At 47.5% G+C, this 13,166-nt stretch overlaps 3 long non-coding RNA genes across 3 annotated transcripts; 1 reads left to right on the forward strand and 2 right to left on the reverse strand.

Annotated features, from left to right (window-relative positions):
- Window positions 1-1,078: 1,078 nt before the first annotated feature.
- On the reverse strand, window positions 1,079-7,429 carry LOC123615111 (uncharacterized). Its single transcript, XR_006722660.2, has 3 exons — window positions 6,417-7,429; window positions 4,458-4,560; window positions 1,079-3,672 (listed from the first exon to the last, which is right to left on the reverse strand). It is a non-coding gene; the product is annotated as an uncharacterized LOC123615111 (long non-coding RNA).
- Window positions 6,082-9,001, forward strand: LOC123615109 (uncharacterized). Its single transcript, XR_006722658.2, has 3 exons — window positions 6,082-6,447; window positions 7,742-7,828; window positions 8,814-9,001. It is a non-coding gene; the product is annotated as an uncharacterized LOC123615109 (long non-coding RNA).
- LOC123615110 (uncharacterized) lies at window positions 7,461-11,205 on the reverse strand. Its single transcript, XR_012504821.1, has 3 exons — window positions 10,766-11,205; window positions 9,529-9,636; window positions 7,461-8,533 (listed from the first exon to the last, which is right to left on the reverse strand). It is a non-coding gene; the product is annotated as an uncharacterized LOC123615110 (long non-coding RNA).
- Between the last annotated feature and the right edge of the window lie 1,961 nt (window positions 11,206-13,166).

Raw genomic sequence — 13,166 nt, forward strand, 5'->3', positions numbered from 1 at the left:
ACATGACCACATTGTCCATCAGCCCTGCGCTTCAGGCGACAATATCAAATTCAAGGAATATCACATTCCTCTGTTTCTCCAAAATAAAATTTAGACTCCACCTACACTGTTGGTGGGAGTGCAAATTGGTGAAGCCACTATGAAAAACTGTATGGCAGCTCCTTTAAAAATTAAAAATAGAGTTATCATATGATCCAGCAATCCCACTCCTAGGCACATATCCAGAAAAGATGAAAATTCTAATTTGAAAAGACACATCACCCCAATGTTCATAGCAGCACTATTTCCAATAGCCAAGACATGGAAGCAACCCAGATGCCCATCAATAGACAATTGGTTTAAGAAGATATGATACATATATAATATTGCTCAGCCATTAAAAAAGAACGAACTATTGCCATTGGCAGCAATGTGGATGGACCTAGAGATTATCATACTAAGTGAAGTTAAGTCAGACAGAGAAAGACAAATACTATATGGTTATCACTTATATGTGGAATCTGAAAAATAATACAAATGAATCTATATACAAAACAGAAACAGACTCACAGACACAGGAAACAAACTTAGGGTTCCCAAAGGGGAGAGAAGGCAGGGTGAACAAATTAGGAGCATGAGATTAACAGATACAACTACACATAAAATAGATAAGCAACAAGGACTTAATGTATGACACAGGGAACTATATTCAATATCTTGTAATAATCTATAATGGAAAATAACCTGAAAAAAATATATATACCTGAATCATGTTGCTGTACACCTGAAACTAACACAATATTATAAATCAACTATAGTTCAATTTAAAAAATTTAGCCTCCAAAAAATGAGGGCGCTATAGGAAACCTGGGTTTATGTGGCAGTAAACAATGGCAGGGGATGAGAAGGAGGCTACGCCCTTGGGTGCTGGCAGTGCCTCCTTTCCCGTTGCTCCTTGGGCTACAGGAAGCCACAGCTGACCCCAGTCCTCACAGTCTTCTGGGCCCTCTTGAAGCTAGAGAGGCCCTCACAGCTCACCTCCGTACTGGCCACAGACTTGGCATCTACTAGCTACCAAATCTCTGCCTCTTCATGTTCCCTGACCCTCCCTTCCCCTCTCCAGGTCTGGGAGAAGGGAAAGCAGATGCCTACCTCAGGGGGGGCAGATTTTTTATATTCTCACCATGATTCACCAAGATTGTGGGGAGGCCTGGGCCTTGCACCTTCTGGGTCTTCAAATCCCCATCACCCTTGGCATCCACAGAGGATGTGGGGGAGCCCAGCGGAAGATGGGTAGCAGGTGAGTAGATGGAGTAAATGAAGTGGAGTAAGCGACAACCTTACGGAATGCTGACTCCATTGCCCCCTGTTGCTGAGACCTTAATTTCCCCATCTGTGCAATGGGCAGCAGCACCTGCCTCCCAGAATGGCTGGGACAAGAAAATCAGATGGAGTGTAGATTAAATCCTTCCCCATTGTTAGTTCTCACTTCTCTCTTCCTTTCCTCTCATCTTTTAACCTCAAAGCAACCCCAGGCCAAAGGGAAGGAGATCAAAGGAGCTCTGTCAATTTGGAAAATTACCTCAAGGTGTTCATAACAGACTGTGGAGAGAAGAGGCAGGCAATAAACCAGGATAGCCATTTTCCATTCATGTAATGTCACACACGTTCATTTCCATCAGAAGCATTTGGGAGAATATTCAAAAAAAATTAATGGTGGTTTTCTTTGGATAGTAGGATTTCAGGTATTTTTACCTTGTTCTTCGTACCTTTATGAATTGTTTTATGTATTTATTTATTTATTACAAATGAATATGTCTCAGAAAAAACACTTACAAAGGTCATAAAACACAGCCATCTGGGATAAGAGTAGTTGGTTTAGAAGATCTCTAGAGGTGAAATGCAACATTGTGTTAGGACACAGGGCAAAATTATGAGGATCAAATGTAAGCTTGAAAAATAGCTGCCCTCAGTATAAACTGGTCCAGCCTCTTCAAGAATCATTTGGCAATATCAAGCAGAACTGAAAATGCATATTGCCAACAATTCTGTTTTTTGTCACACTCCCTGGAGAAACACACACATCTGAGCACAGAGAGGCGTGAAAGATACCAACTGCAGCATCGTAAATAATAATGAAAATCTGGAAACGATGCCAATGGCCATCAGCTGAGTCTGTTCGGTCTGCTATAATAGAAATACCTGAAATGGGGTGGCTTATAAACAACAAACATGTATTTCTCACAGTCTGGAGGCGGGGAAGTCCAAGATCATGGCACCTGCTTATCTGGTATCTGCTGGGAGCAGATGATTCACATTCTCTGGCCAGAACTAGTCACAAGTCCCTGCTCACTGCAAGGGGTTCTTTTAAATGAAAATAGAGCTAAATGTATCTTTATGTTGCTACTATTCTTCAAAAGTGGTCCTATGTAGCTTTGTCTAAACATGAGAAATGAGATTCATGGCATGTTTTCAATCAGTTTTTAAAAATGGGTTAAAGGATCTTGTAATAAGTCCTGGGTCTGTTTAGTAAGCTCATTGTTATGCAAAGAAATTACATTCAGAAGCAGGAAACGACTTTATTTGCTTAAGAAATCGGTTCACTATCCCAGACAGTGGCAATGGGCATTTCTGAAACTCCTAGGGACCTGGACCCCTGGGGGAAATAGGCATCTGACTCCACCCTTCCTTCTTCCACATAAGCTTACTTCTGTGTTTATTCCTGCTGTTCTCACAGAGTAAAGTCCATCCCAGCCTGTACATTGCCCCACTTCAGCCTCCACCCAACGTTAAAGATTTCATTTCTGGCTTTGTTTTTTATTATTAATTTTCATATTAACCATAGTTGAACAAATGTTGTTACTAAAACATTTTGCATGTATCTGCAAGGCAGCTTGCCCTGGAGTTGCTGAAATCACTTTTCTGTTTAAAGAACCCACATCTCACATTATGGTGCCATGTTATGGGCAGAGCACACAGCTGGCAAAAGGAGTGCTCCCCTGAATCTGAACACCCTTCAGGTAACAGTGCCAGGAGAGCAGAGGACCCTGCCTGCAGTGTTTGTCTGTTAAGGAACTATCAGGACACTCTTAATGGAAAGAAACGCAGTTGAGATGCCTTATGGGGAAAGTCTCCCTGCCTCCTGCCAGAGGATGAACCAACACTGAGCTTGTGGTCTTCACCCTTCAGACCCCAGGAATTCTGATTCTGTCTGTGGAGCCACCATTGCTCAGTCACCGTCCTGCAAAACCAGAGCTCCTCTTTCTATCTCTCTCCCCCGGTCCCTCGGGCTGCATAATCCTTCCTTCTTGGAATCTGCCCTTCCCTGGCCCTCGTCCAGCCTCTCCTTCTTGCATCTGCCCCTCTGTAATTGTTTCTTGGCCAGTCTGCCAGCCTCCAGTTTCTTGCACACCAAGTCCTCTGCCCTTTGCCTTACTGGGACTCCGGGGACTTCCCTCAAAGCTGCAGCAGCTCCCCCTACAGGACCGAGGAGGAAATTCAGTGGGGGTCCATGGCCTCCAATCCCCTCCAAACCCACACCTCCATTTCCCTCACTTACCCTCTGCAAGGACCTTCAGCCACACCGTGACAGGGTCTATCCCTGGGTGGAGGGTAGGGAGGGTAGGCAGGAGAACCATTTGGCTTAAACTCCATTTTCATTTATGAGCCTCAAGTTTAGACTTCTGAGGTAATCTGCAAAGGAGGTCATGCACAGTCTCCAACAAACTGACATGTTCCTATGCAACTTTATCTTGGGTCCTGTTACTGGACCACACCATGTGGAGAACTGTAAATTAATGTATTTTTTAAAATAAATTCTGTAATTTTTGTAATTGTAATCATAATTGTTTCTATAATTGTAAAGCATAATTATCTAGCATTATGTTTTATGTTAAAATATTTAATTGTTCGATGTAAGCATATTATAAAATGACCACAAAGGTTATCACTCTCTTAAGCATTTCTTTTTTGTATCCTTTTCTTTCTTCCTTCCTTTTTCTGGGGCAGGTGGGGTTGGGATTCATTTCTTAGCATACAGAATCTCTTTTTTTTTTCCCCTTTAATGGCCTGACTTTCCTTGTCTCTGCCCTAGCCTTCTCCCCTCCTCCCCTAAATACCCACCAAGCCTCCCTGCCCAGAACTCTCTCCTTCCTGCCGAGCTCAGGCCAGGCTCCTGCCAGGCTGGGCCTCACCTCCCACCTCTTGGCACTCCTACAGCTCACGATGGTTGATGGTTCAGCTAACTGAGCTGTGGCGTATGGTGCCAGCCCTCGTCTGGGCTTGGCATAAACCACCTTGAACTTCATATTGTCTTTCTTCCTGTGCAGTCTTGTCTTTCCAGCTAAACTGGAAGCAGGGGCTGCATCCCACCCTCACTTCTTGTATCTACAGCTCCCCTCAACGTGCCCTGAAACACTGTCCACCCCATAGTAAGTGCCCCATAAACCCTTCCTCAGGCTGCTGAGGGTCCAGCTTACCTTGCTTGTTTGCAGACTCGTCTTAGGGAATATTCTGTAGGATGGGCATTCTTAAACAGAGGGCCTTGGGCAGGCTTCAAGGGGCTCCACGAACCCTGCAAAACTGTGCAAAATCTGTGTATGTGCTGTTTTTCACTGAGAGGGTTTATAGCTTTAACAGAGTCTTAAAAGGGCCTGTGACCTAAAAAACTTGGTGAACTCCTGCCTTGAGGTGCTTGGGTATCAGCACAGAAATGAACAAAAGAACTCAGTCATCTCGTCCGCAAACTGGGAGTAATGATGGGGGTCTGTGTGGCAGGGTCCTCAGGAAACAGCAATTATTAGCCTCCCTGACCTAGTTCCAGAAATGCCTGGCAGGAAGGAGTCCCCTACCCCCAAGCTGTAGCTCAGGGGTTCCCAAACTTGGGTAGCCAGCAGAATCACCTGAGGAGCTTTAAAAATGCAGATTCCACATATGCCTGTCAGTATCTACAAGTTTTGAACTCCCAGTCTGTCCCTTCCCACCCTCCTCCCCCCTGGCAACCACAAGTTTGTATTCTATGTCTAGGAGTCTGTTTCTGTTTTGTATTTATGTTCATTTGTCTCTTTCTTTCTTTCTTTTTTACTGTATAGCACAGGGAAATATATACAAGATCTTGTGGTAGCTCACAGTGAAAAAGAATGTGACAATGAATATATGTATGTTCATGTATAACTGAAAAATTGTGCTCTACACTGGAAATTGACACAACATTGTAAACTAACTATAACTCAATAAAAATAAAGATAAAAAATAAAAATGCAGATTCTTGCCCTCCATTCCAAGACGCAAGCAAGCCTGGTCTACGGGGAGAAGCAGGAATCCTGCATCTTTATCAAGCCTCCTCCTGGTGCTTCTGAGCAAGGATCGGCCAGGTCTGGGGGTCATCGCTCCTCTGTGCCCCCCAGCCTTGTACCCCAGCCTCCACAAGGAATTCCTGCCCCCGCCTGGCCTCATTCTGGGAAGTACACGTGTTTAAGGAAACTGCCCAAGCCTCTGAGGGAACAGCGGGCTGCAAAATTCTTTCAGAACAAGGAATTAAGTATCTTTATAATTATATCCAGGCCTATGTTTAGGCCATGGCTCATATGGCCTCTTGAACTTCAAATAAATACCTATTTTGTTCCTTGTTTAAACAGGTGTAACCATATCGGTGGATGCTAGATTTATCCAGGCAGGAAGGCAGCTCCCACAGCTGTCAGAAAGCATGCTGCCCCTTCATTCCTCACAGGAGGGAAAGCTAATTATACTGTCATAGAGCGAAATAAATGTACAATGTCTACCCCTGGGCTCACTGAACCACTCAGGGCTGCTCTCTGGTAGTACTCAGGGCCAGCTCGGTTGGCACAAGCTTGGATATGTTAGATGCCACTGCAGTGGGGCGATTCTGGGCTGGTGAGGTCTGCTGTCCCCAAAAAGCCTACACTCTCACACAAACACACCCACCCACATTCATGCACACATGCCCTCATGCCCGTCCTCACACGATGCACACACTCCCGTACACAAATGCACAACTCTCACGTTCTCACAAGCTCTTACACACACGCAGGCACGCACACACTTAACGTATGTACACATACCCTCTCCCTCGCTCCCTCACACACAAGCACAGACACACCCCTCTGATGTCAGACTGCTCCCACCCAAGCAGGAAGAGTTTACTCCCGTGGATTTCAGACTCCTAGTTCTTTGTTCAAAGGCCAGGGACTTTCCTGGTTTTAGCACTTAACATCTCACATATCAGGAACACCCCTCTCCTCTAAAGTCCTGGGCAAAGTGGGATGGCTGGTCACCCTAAGGGTCACCTTCTGCTTTCTCAGCCATGCAGGGTCCTGTGAATGAGATTCCACCTGCTCTTCTGAGAGGGGCACAGGAGTGCTCTGAAGCCCCGGTGCTTACTGACTTGGCAGAGCTGACATGCCCAGACAAGCACTCACCGTGGCGGCAGGAGGCGTCCACACAGCTCAGGTAAAGGATATAACCTGTCTGGTTAGAGGGCCTGCAGTGCCCCTGACTGCACACCAGAATCACCGGGGAGACTCTGACCTGCACGTTGAAGCCCAGGCCTGGCCATACTGAACGTGGTTTACTTGGCTGGGGTGGGGCCCAATGTTAACAGGTTTTTCTAGTTTCTGACGTGGTTTGAACTAGCAGCCAGGATGGAGAATCACTGATTCTGGGCAAAGGGTACGACAGCCAGGTGCCATCCTTACTCCTCCCAAGGGTGTGGGGCTATGAGTAGCTGGGACAGGGCGGAGGTCCTGCCAGGATAGAGAAGCCCTGAATTGCCCGCTCCTGTGCTATGAAATGCACACATTATCCTATAAACTGACACCCAGACGAGTGCATTAACAGAACCTAACACCCAGTGTCACATTAAGACTTCCCACTAGCCAAAGGCTCAACCTCAACCTTATTTGCTTTGCAAGCAGCAGTTTGGACTGTGGCCTGCCACCCACCATGGCAGAAAAAGGCATTTCTCTGACTGTATGAGAGTATTCCTGTAGCTGGAACAGGATGCAGTTGAAAAACAGTGGCTTGTAAACTCCGCTTCAAGAAGGGGCATAAAGATGGGTTGGAGGAAATAGCAAGGAATTAGCTGAAGCAGCGTGTGTATCCCTGTAGGCTCTCCACCTATCGGCCACTGATGTGCGGCCTTGGGGCTGTCACTGTCCTATGCTGAGCCTCAGTTTCCTTCTCTGTAATAAGTGCGTAACAGTACTCACTGCGAAAGGTTCTTGCTGGTCTATCAGTGACTAGCACAGGCCTTGGCTTGGTGTCAGCAGTGAATAAATCACAAACGGAAACAACTGGAGAAAAAAAAAAGTGAATGGGGATGCTGTTTCATTCTTCATGTTGTACCAGAGTGTTCCCGTTAAATCCAAAAGAAGGTATTCTTTTCTCAAGTCACACACACAACTAAGTAAATGGAGAGTACTGATGCTGCTGTAACAAATTACCACAAACTTAGTGGCTTGAAATAATGCAAATTTATAATCTTACAGTTCTAGAAGTCAGAAGTCTGAAATGGGGTTCACTGGACTAAAATTCAGATGTGGGCAGGGCTGCTCCTTCTGGAGGCTCTAGTGGAGGATCTGTTCCCTTGTCTTTTCCATCTTCTAGAGGCTTCCGGCATTCTGTGGCTCTTGGCCTCTTCCTCCATCTTCAAAGCCAGCACTTTAGCATCTTCAAATCTCCCTCCGACTCTGACTCTGACTCTTCAGCCTGCCTCTTTCACTTATGATTACCGTTGTGATTCCAGTGGGCCCATCCAGACAACTCAGGACAATGTCTCCATCGCAAGATCTTTAACTCTATCGCATCTGCAAAGTCCCGTTTGCTATGTAAGGTAAGAGTCACACGGGTTCTGGGGCTTAGGATGTGGACATTTTGGGGAGGCTATTATTCCGCTTACTATATGGGGAGAGCTCTGTCAATTTAAAATTTTTTAACTTCTCTAGGTTTTTCTCCAACCTTTGATAACTGCTCTTGGTTACCTGGTAGCAAATGCTGGCAGAAAGCTAAAACAATTGCTGAACAAATTAAATTAGCATGGCCAGAATATTCAGAAACTGCCAATCAGGGACTTCAATTTAGTTCCCCTTGTGTGTGTGTGTGTGTGTCTGTGTGTGTGTGTGCGTGTGTGAACCTGTTTATGGTAGTTGTGACTTCAAAGTACAGCACATGCCAAAGCAGGGTCAGTTCTTGCTGAATCTGAGGGGACTAATCGGTGACATGGTGTCCTGCAGAGATGACTGCGACTTTGCAGGCACTCTAACCTCTGACAAGTCTGAGGATTGCCCCTGCCAGACTTGGAACTTGACAAGACCACACCTCCCCTGAATTGGGGACCACTGGCAAGCCCAGCCAGGAAGGAAAGACTTGAATTGAATGTGCCGTGAGCTCTTCTTATGTTCTTCAAATGAGCTGAGAACTCAAATCTGGAGTTTGGATAGGAAACTGAAACTCAGTGGGAGGTCTGCGAGGGTGGAGGATAGGGGTGCTTCCAGGCTTTCAAAACACAGAAGAGGTGGTTTTCAGTGGTGCTGGCTGGCTGGGGGAGAAAGGGGGGAGAGGACGGGTGAATACAAAGTAGGAAGGCTTCTGGAAGGGTGGGGCCCAGGGCTGAAGCCTGGGGTTGCTGCCTGAGAGCAGACAGTGACAGGTGATAGCTCTGAACTTCCCTGCACGGCACTCAGGGAAATCCTGGGACCGCCAAGGGGCACAGGGAGGAACCTCGACCCTGGACTGGAAAATGCTTTTCTCAGCCTCTCAGGTAGGGAGGTGCACGAAAGCAGAAGTCCAGCTAAGCCAGAAACCCCCTTTCCCCACAGAAGAGGACCAAGGAGCAGAGTGGTGGGAACCTCGTTCTTCTAATGCAGCAGCAGTGATGTGGGCGACAAGGAATCTGAAGGCGTGAGCCCAGCCAGAGGCAGAATTGGCCAAGTCTGCCAGGCTTTAATTATTTTAGGGTAAGAAATCTGTGCTTTGTAAACACGCCAGACGTCTATGTTTTTGCATATTTTGATTTCCTGTTTGTTTTACTTTTTGTTTATGGTGATGTTGTTTTAGTAAAACACTAAATAGGAAGAGGGTACCAGGGTCCCTGTCCTTGCCCGGAAAGGCCCCGCTGGAGAATCAAGGAATCCTGGTGCAGCCGAGGCCCCTGGTGAGGTGAAGCGTAGAAATGTGACAAATCTCAACCCCAGAAGTGGCTGCTCTTGAATCTCTCGGGGAGTCTTTAATTACCTTTTCCACACGTGGAGTGAGTGAGGGAAATGGTGATTTTAGTGACATGCTGGACAAGGGGACAGAAAGAGCAGGCATTGAAATGGATGACTTAGTCCTGCCCCATCCCACTCACATGGAAGGCTGGACGACAATGCTTTTTAAAGTAGCTTGACCGATAATGCGAAATGCCTCCTGGCTCACCAAAGGGCCGTGGCTGCCCATTTTCCCTTTACCCTCTCTAGCCCTTATACAAACACCAAAATAAATAGAAGGCTACAGTCTTCCCAAAAGAACAGCCTGACATCAATTAACACTAACCTCTGTCAAGTGGCAATCCTCAAAGATGCTCCAAGATGTTTTCAACACGAGGATTTTGATGTGCTCTCTAAATGCATATTCTCATGGCCATTTTCCTGACAAGACAACCTGGCTCAAGATGGTAAATGAGGACACTGGTTAAGTGATCCTGCAAGCAAGGAATAAATCTGTGCACAGAATAAGGTCCAAGGGCCTAGTCCATTAGACAATCAAAATCTCTCAGTCAAGTGTGTAGCAAATGGGTGTCCCAGGACTGGCAACTGACTGATATGTTCCAGAGCTCACATTCCAAGCTATTGTCCAGAGGACATCTCCACTGTTCACATTTGAGGCGGGGGAGGGGAGTGGCAGCAGAGAGAAGGGGCGGGTAATTTATTCAGGAGCTGGAAGCTGAGAAACAGATTTGGTAAGCAAATACTTCAAAGCCCACTAGAGAACTCCCATAAAACACAGACCCTCTGCAGCAACCAGGGAGTGATTTAAATCCACTTGGAATTTCTAGGGGGAAGGAGTAAGACTTATCAACTCTGTTCAGAGCCTCATGAATAATTTCACCTGACACGAGACACTGAACCAGCAGAGATCTGGGATGTACAAAGGAAAATAGGTTTCCAACTAATTTTTGTTACTCAAGTCTTATTCCTAAGTGGGGAAGCGGGGTGGGTGAGGGAAGCCCAGACAGGAAGTTCACCATTTTTAGACACATTATATTTTGTCCTTGGGAAAGAAGCGTTAGATGGGAAACACATTTTCTGGCAGCTGAAACCTGGCTGGCTGGGTTGGCTAAGGGAAAGGCCCCGCACCCACGTACTACCAGGATGTGGAAGTCGTTTGTGACTCCCTCTAGGCTAGTAGAGGCAGCGAAAGGGGCGCCTTAGAATGAAATAAACACCTAAGCCCGGATGTGCAAAGGTGGTGGCTGTCATAGTTCCTTCTGTTGCCCTAAATCCCAGGTTGCACCCCTCCCCCCATCTCCTACCTCCGCACTGCAGACCACCGCCCTCCCGCGATAATCAAGTTATCGTCAACAAGGCGGCCAGCCTGGGCGCTGGGAGAGGGTTTCCCCCGCTTGCCTTCATTGTTCTGGACCGAGGGGGCGTGGGGGGACGGTAACCTGAACCTTCTCGAAGATCCCAGAGGGCCTCGGTTCGGAGGGAATCACCTCTGCCCTCTTCGGAGTGCAGCCTTTCCCGCCCCTCCTAACCGCGGCGCACCCGCGAGCGACCCAGGTGCTCACCGTCAAGGTGGCAGCGGCTGCGACCCCGGCTGGCCCGGGGCGGGGGAGCGGCAGCGCTGCCCTCCCTGCGATGGCCGCAGGGGGGCAGGACAGCGGGACCGAGGACACTGACCCGCCGAAGAGCCGGGCACGCCCGGAGCGCGGGGCTGGCGGGGCACAGCGCAAGCTCCGGGCGGGAGCCCTGGACATGGCCGCGCCCTCCGCCGCTGCCGGAGCCTGCGCGCTGGACGCTCGGGAGCGAGGGCGCTGTGCCCGCGGAGGAGCCCCGCCGCCCCGAGAGCTTGGGCACCATCTCCGCAGCTTTCCAGAGGGAGGCCGCCCTGGGAAGGAAGGTGGCCCGCTGCTCCCCGCATGCCTTCTGTCCTCCGTATCACCTGGCCCTCCCAGCGCCTGGAGACCGGTATTGCCCCCCGTTTTGCAGATACAGAGGCCTGGAGGTGTCGTGAACCTAAAGGACGTAATTGAGACCATAAATCAGTTCTGCTACTCCTGAGCTCTGTGGTACACGAAGTTTAAATTCAGGAGCCCACTTTTTATATCGAATTGGATGAACACCATTGCTTTTCCTGTGTTCTCCGACCGCGGCCCCTCAACGCCAGCTCTTTTATCTCCTAGTACAAACTTTAGCACATTTTCATTATTCCCCCAAGAAGTTCTTGTAAGCCCGGTTCCCTTCATCAGATCGTCCCCATTTCTTTTTCTTCCCGCTTTTAAATTTATTCCTGACGCGTTTAAGCCAAAGCTAGCCAAAAGTTCTAGTCCAGAGAGCTCCGACATAAACGGAAGTGGCCCAGAAAGGAAGGAGGGGGTACAGTAAGTCCATCCAACGTCAAACGGCATCTTTGCAGGTACTGAGTAGGCATTACATTGTTTAATAAAATATTCTTTTTTAAAAAAACTTTATTCTAAAATGACTTGCGTTGATTTCTGTCACGGATGATATTTATTTTGAAATGTCAAATATCCTTAAGGCATGTGTAAAAATTTTACGTTCATGAAAAGTGGACCTGGATTCGAAAGTGAAACGCTACTGCTCTGATGTTAATAAACCATCGAGTTAGAAAAAATAAAAAGCACCAAGAAGGGAAACACCAAGTTGAAGGCCAGTGGGATTTACAAAGTAGTCCTAAAAACAAAATCTTCCTCTTCCTCTTCCTTTCCTCATCCTGTGAGTAAATTGTGTTCGGCTGAGGAGAGCACTTGGCTCAGTCCACCCCTTTGGTGCTTTGAACTGGGAGAGGAATGGCCTGATTACAGTTTGGCTTGTTCATCTTGGGTGAACACACAGATGGTCAAACTGGGCAGAGAGCAATGATCTGAGTGTGGCAGCTTTGTAAAGTAGAAAGGTCCTGCTCCTGGAACCTGTAGCCCAGGACTGCCAGGGCTGGCTGGTGGGTTGCTCCTCTAGGGCAGGGCCCTGGTGCCTTCTAGTTCCTCAGTGTCTGCTTTTCTGGCTTGGCAGTGGCGCAGGACCCTGATTTTCCACTTTGCTTTCTGCTGGCTCTTTTTTCCTGGCTGTTCGGCTGGTTCATTAACATCCCCAGCAGAGGGTAGACAGGAGAACAGGGAGCTTGGAACTCCACGCAGCCTCGCTCTTCTTAATGGTCCTTCTGATGCTGGGCTTGGTGGGGAAAGAGCTGTGCTGTTGGCTAAAATGAGATTTTGGGATTATCTATGGATTTAATCTGGTCTTCTCACATCTCCCACTTCCACATATAATTAGAGGTTACTAGATACATTCAGAAGTTGCATTAGCCTTGAAGAATTCGGAGAAAATCTAAATAGGCTTAAAAACCATCTTGGAGTCCAGAATGTTAAGCTCTATGCTCCAGATAATTAACATTTTTAAGGTCTCCCCTCCTGCTCCCAGAGCTAAAATCTCTCCTAGGTAACAATTTACTGAACACGTTTTAAATATAATGTATTTTGCAGGAAGGGTGAGCTGAGTAGAGAAGCAGTAAGTGCCGTACAGCTGCGTTCAGGGGGAAGGCCAGGCAGCATTGGCGATTTGCAGTTTCTCTTTTCTCCAAAGGTGTATGCTGATCCCGGAGGTCTGAGAAGAGCTTTTATCAGTAACGTGTGGGAGACGCGCAGGTGAGGGTGGTTCACAGAGCGAAGCCCTCCCAGTGAGCGTGGGGAGCAGTGGGTGGTGCTTAGCCAGGGCGCATGGCCCTGCCTTAGTGCTCAGAGGGCTCCCTTCAGAGTGTAGGCAGCTGCATTTCTTTTGATAATTCTCTTCCCAGTGGGAGTCCTACATTAGCACTGACGTGAAAATGGTATCCTATTACTGAGGGATGGTTGAGAATATGATGATAATCTATCTCTTGCTTCTGCAGTATTTGACAGTCTTCAAGGCACTTTTCTATGTGTTCTCTTACTTTATCTTTGTAATAAATGTGAG

The sequence above is a fragment of the Camelus bactrianus genome, chromosome 3 (genome assembly GCF_048773025.1).
Source record: "Camelus bactrianus isolate YW-2024 breed Bactrian camel chromosome 3, ASM4877302v1, whole genome shotgun sequence".
NCBI classification, from domain to species: Eukaryota; Metazoa; Chordata; class Mammalia; order Artiodactyla; family Camelidae; genus Camelus; species Camelus bactrianus.